The sequence below is a fragment of the Nilaparvata lugens genome, chromosome 12, assembly GCF_014356525.2.
Source record: "Nilaparvata lugens isolate BPH chromosome 12, ASM1435652v1, whole genome shotgun sequence".
In the NCBI taxonomy this organism is placed as follows: Eukaryota; Metazoa; Arthropoda; class Insecta; order Hemiptera; family Delphacidae; genus Nilaparvata; species Nilaparvata lugens.
Genome location: NC_052515.1, coordinates 2,341,970 through 2,348,100, shown reverse-complemented (window position 1 = coordinate 2,348,100; position 6,131 = coordinate 2,341,970).

Genomic DNA, 6,131 nt, shown 5'->3' with positions numbered 1-6,131 from the left:
AGATGATGATATTGATTCATTGGTTGATCAAATTTTAATCTCCTGAGCCATGAATATTGATAATTAATACTAATTAATTGATTATTAATACTAATGAGATAAATATTAGACTTTTTCTGGCTTGAATATTGGTTCAGATACGGTTATTGTTCGTCTACTTATGAAAAAGTTTTATTTGATAGAAAACTTCCTTTTCATTCAATTACCCAATAAGTTTGGCATGATAATAGCTGGATAATGGCTGGATAATATCTCGTTAGTCATGACAATATTATAAGCAGTTCTCCGTTTTTTCTTGAGAGTATTTCTATTACATTCCATAATGAAAGGATCATCATGAGAGTTTCAGATTACGATTGACTTTTCATTCAATAAATCAAATAATTCGTTGATATATAATAATCATTTTCCAACTCATATAGATTGGTTCTCTAAATGAGATTTTCAACAAATTGATCATGTCAATGTGAATATTGTTATCCAGAACAAAACTAATTTGTTAACCTGCCAAATCTCAAAGTTTTAAATTACGATTTTGCCTGACTTTCAATTTTTGAATTCCTATTTATTTCTCGTAAGCATCCATCATCATAGACAAGAATATAGAATATTAAATGCTGAAGCAAAATTTATTTTGTCGAAAATGATCATTCTTAAAAGTTGTATAAGAAGCAAGTACTTTCAATTATCGGAATTTAAGAATAGATTCTACAACAACCACTGTGAATATTATCATTTCAATAGGTTTTAATATTATAAGAGTATAAATAACCAAAACAGTATGTGATAGATGATAGAAATGTTACCCATCCTATACTTTAACCAACTCAATACTTATAGAATCATAATGTTTAGTTCAAGTTGACTCATTTTAGACGGTTATTTTTATAATTTATTCGTGTACTATGGATATTCAGCTATATGCTGCATTCTTCGGAAAGTGAATATGCAGAATAAAATCAATGTTAAGCTATAATGTTTACAAGTTGACAGATTCAATCAAGAAATGGAAATACTCCCTCTTTATCATTCAAGTAACAATAAATTATTAATCAACTTGGTATAATACATTTGAATTTCTATGGTTTGTTAAAGAGATTGAATAATATTTTTAGTATAGTTTTACGTGTTGTTATACTGTGAAACATCTTATCTTAGTCTATATGCGATAATAATTATTATAAAAGTTGTTTATTGTTTTGTATGATTAAACGCTTCTGATATAGGTCTGCTATTAATAAGCATTAATTATCTCATTCATTATATTTATTTAAAAAATTATAATTTTATAAATGTGTACATGATAGTAATTTGATGAAAATAAACAGCTTGATTTTATTATAATCGTTGTTTCCAATTCATTAGAAGTAGAGTAGCAGTTAGAACCTTGCCCTGTATCAATTAGGGTGAGACCTCATTAGGCGTTTTTTAGTAGAGTCGGCAGGGCAGGAAGCTCTCCGATTGGCTGATTATCAGTAGATACCCGAACGCCAACCCAATCGGAAATCTTCATGCCCTGCCGATTCGTCTGAAAACGCCTAAAAAAACGCCAAATCTAGTCTTGCCCTCAGATTAAAAAAATTTGAAATACATCCATAGAGATAAGAAATCATTCAAGAACCGTTTCTATGGATGATTTTTGTAACATCAACTTGCAGCGTTGTCAAATTGTGCGTGAATGTGATCTTTTCATGCAAGCCCCGTTTGACTGGTTATATTCAATCTGACAACACAGGCAGTGTTATCGCTTTAAATATGTACAGTCATTCAAGCTTGCATTAAAAGGTCCCAATTTTGCGCAATTTGACAACGTCGATATTTTGTCAAGTCTCAGCTTGTGAATAATGAGCGTGGAGTATTTTCAAAGCTGTTACAAAATAGCTGCAGCATACAGAGCCTACAGGTATATGTATAAAGGATTTATACTCTCTATAGTGAGGTCCACGTTATAATGGCAGTGGAGAAAGATGGGAGAAAAACGATGCCGATCCTCTGTCTTCTCAATGCCTTCTATAGACGGTAGCTGATACAGGTTTATTGATGTAATATTAACTGTTCATTCACGTTTAAAATAATCATTTTTTTATTATTAAGCTAGAAATTATATTCTTCAATAAATTTCATGATGAATTCACATAATTAAGATTAAATATTTTGTTAATTGATTATTAATTCTACATTGTAGAAAGACGATCTGGCAAAGCGAGAGAGTGATAGCGCTATCCGTTTTCTTGAATGATAGCAATACCATTTCTAATCAAACACTGCCATTATAACGTGACCCTCACTATAGACTGTTAACTTAGAAACGGATAAAAGCAGGTTTTTCCCTTTTCTAAACTACTGAGTCTAGAGACTCAGTCACTAGAAAAAGATTGGAAATTCAGTTCCTAATATGAACTTTTAAGAAGGTAATAAAACGAACTTTGTTAAATTAAAGTAACAATTTATTCAATTAAAGTACAACAGTGTCAGTTTTTTTGCTGCACAAAATTATTGAATGGGGTGGTGTCAGTGAATGAGTCACCTATGCATTCCAAAACTTTCCTCCATCACTCCACTGAGTTGCAGTATCAACCGAGCAATGGTTCAGTCTTTAGGTGTCATTTAGTCGCACTGTGTATACGATAGGGAAAGACTGCAAACGATACTTGAGACTGGAGACTGGAAAGACTGTATACGATACGGGGACTGTAAACGAACCAATAACACAGAATTGATGGCTTTGCTTGATGTAGCTTATTGGGCTATGAAAATGCAATCATCCAAATGTTCATAGGCGTGAAATAATCCATGAAGATGGAAAAAGTAATTATACAATTAATTAATATGTTTTGACAGTAAACAGAGTACATAACACTTGGAAAATTAGATGTACAAAATACAACACGCGACTGCTCGTGTGATTGAGTAGGGCGCGACTACCGGAAGGTTAAGCATAATTTAGTACGCTACACACGGGGACAATAGACTACTAGTTCCAATGAAGCTTCCACTAGCTGTTAAGGGAACACGGAATTGGAAATGCCGTGTACATTCGAGCTCCGTTCATTCCCAATTCCGCGTTCCCATGGAAGCTAGTGGAGGCTACTATTGGCCCTGTGTGTAGGCTACTCTAACACAGAGACAATAGTGGAGTCCACTAGTCCTGGTCATTATCCACAGTAGCAGCTACTAGAATTATTGCGTCTGTTGTCCCCGAGAGGAGTTCAAACGCTGCCAATGACCCAGTATTTCAGCGTTTTATCACAGAATACAGCATTATACAGTGGAAGTTTTCTCTGGTTTCATACTGGAAGCTACTAGTGGACGCCTCTATTTCCCCTGTGTACAGGCTGCTAAAACTTCACATTCTTATCGCTAGAGATCACTAGCAGTCGATTCTCGAAAGCTTGCTTCCAAAATTCACCGCTTGACTGCACAAGCTTGCAGTTTATTCATCCTTTCTCAGTGGTGACTCACAGCTATCTATCAATTACTATCAGCTATGGTACGACGGAAAGGTCCCTGGGAGTCTTCATTGTTTCCAACACTGTGTGGTTCAAACAAGGTGGCATCCAGGGACCATCTCGTTATGTTGCTCTACTCAGAAGAGCGCGTTCATTGCACTGTAGAGCACGAATTTCCCTTTTCTCCCTCGGTGCTCGTCTCAATTTCCCTCTTCACCTGTCGTGTGCGACTCAATTTCCCTTTTTTCCCTCAGTGCAAGTCTCAATTTCCCTTTTTTCCCTTAGTGCACGTCTCAATTTCCCTTTTTCCCTCGGTGCTCAACTCAATTTCCCCTTGTTTCATCGGTGTTCGTCTCATTTTCTCTTTTTTCATCATTATACCACGAGTAGAAAACCTGTAATTGCACTAGAGCAACGTTGTTAGTAGGCACTATAGAGCTCGATCCAAAAATTTCCCTGTTTTCTCTTTGACTGAGCGACTGAGCGCTTTCTAGCATATAGGAAAGATAGCATAAGAAGATTCCCTGGTTTAGGTCATTTTTTTCCTACAGTTACCTTGAAAAGTGACGATTCCTGCACTGATTACAGAACGCAAAGATTCACTTTTCCGCTCTAGTGCGAGAAAAATCTTTTCTGCACTCCAGATTTGCAACATGGCAACACAAAATAGTTGGTGGGTTAAATGGAGGATTAGTGCACGAAAACAAAAATTAAGTTGGTAACAATGACTGTGGTTAAATTTAGATGAGAATCATTTCAATGGCTACCCTACATTTATGATAAAATCCCAATCTAGAAATCCAAAACAAGAATAATGTTCATCTAAATCATAATTAAATAATCATCATTTACGAATTCTCATCATTTAATAATAAATAATAGTTCTTTTCTATTGATAATAATTATTATTATTTCAACTGCAAGAAGTGAGAAAAGTAGCAAATATACATTATAAAATTCGAATTTTGAGGTTAAATGATTACCGTTCGATATTCATATAAATAGAAATAATAATAAACATAACAATACTACAATAAATATTCTCTGTTGTCTATGTTATTTTTATAAATATTTCTCAGTTTACATTGAGCATTTTTCTCGGTAATTTGAGCAAAAGTCGAAATTTCTGAATCGTGTTCCAATAATTTTTAGCTGGATGAAACAAACTTAGGTACGATTCTTCCCGCTAGGTTGCGCGCTTGTCGGTTCAGCCATCTTGTTGTGTTCAGCCATTTTGCAGCTCATTTCAGCCAACAAGCTGCTGGCGTGTATGTTGAATGTGCATTTTTTGTTCTATCTGTATTTTTTCTGATTCTTGAATGAATAAAAATGAGAATTTTGGCTGAGAATTTTCAACTTCAATTAGATTATTAATTTTTAAATGAGTTAAGGTTGTTATTAATAACAGCATCACACACACAAACATTTGATGGATTTCAGCCATCTTTTTACCCATAATTATTCATTTTTCATATTCAATGGTAACTGTAGGAAAAGTTTAATGTGAAATACGTGAGCAAAGTTCCTCTGCTGCACTCAAGAAGCCATTCCGCCCTCGCCTACGGCTCGGGCGTAAACGTTTCTTTCGGTGCAGCAAACTGTCACTTTGCACACTAGTTGCACAAATAACTATTTCAAGCCGATATTTTGTTTACTGAAGCCAATTACTGTCGACTACTGTCTATTATTACTGTTTTGATGGGGTGAGAATCTAGGAATTAGCTTTATTAGCTTCACTAATAACAACTACTGGGACTATCGGCTTGAGTCCTCTACTTCACTACTCTGTCCATGCTATAAACTGACCAACGAAAAATCGGTTTCTCTTCTCCATGTTAAAAGTAATATTTCTCGGACTTTCGGTTTGAGGTAACAGTGAAATTTTCAAAATAAACGCCCTAAACAATGGGATATATTCTTATGATATATTTTCTTTATGCTATAAAACTTTCTCTATGATTTTAGTGACTAAAAGAGCGTTGTGCTTCCACAATTTCCCTTTTCCCTCGGTACACGATTCGATTTCCCTTATCCCCCGCTGTTAGACAGAATTTATTGTATGTGACACTATTCAATGTACTATATGTATATTATTTGAATAAATATATTTGAATTGAATTGAATTTCCCACACTGTTCCACTCCTATCCCGTTTTTTCCACCGCTGTTGAACTCAATTCCCCTCACAGTTCGACTCAATTTCCCTCGCAGTTCAACTGAATTTCCCTTTTTCTCTCAACTGGGAGTGTTCTTGAAACGAAACCTTTGACTGTGGTGCTCCAATAATTTCCCCGCTGTTGAACTGAATCACTCACAAAACTAACCAACTGATACTTTACGCTATCTTTTCTCTATGACAGAAACTCCCACACTGGTCGACTTAATTCCCCTTTTTTCCCTCGCTGTTGGACTCAATTTCCCACTGGTTGACTCAATTACCCTTTTTCCCCTCACTGTTTTTTGAATTTCCCACTTCTTCAACTTAATTTCCCTTTTTTTATCTTGAGTGTTCCCGAAACTGTAGACTAAAGTGCTCCACCAATTTCCCTTTTTTCTCCACACTATCCGGCTAGATTTCCCTTTTTCCCCTCGCTTTTCGATCAAATTTCCCTTTTCTCCCTCGCCGTTCGACTGAATTTCGATGTGAACTTGATTGTAGGCAGGACAACAAAAGCAGTAGACT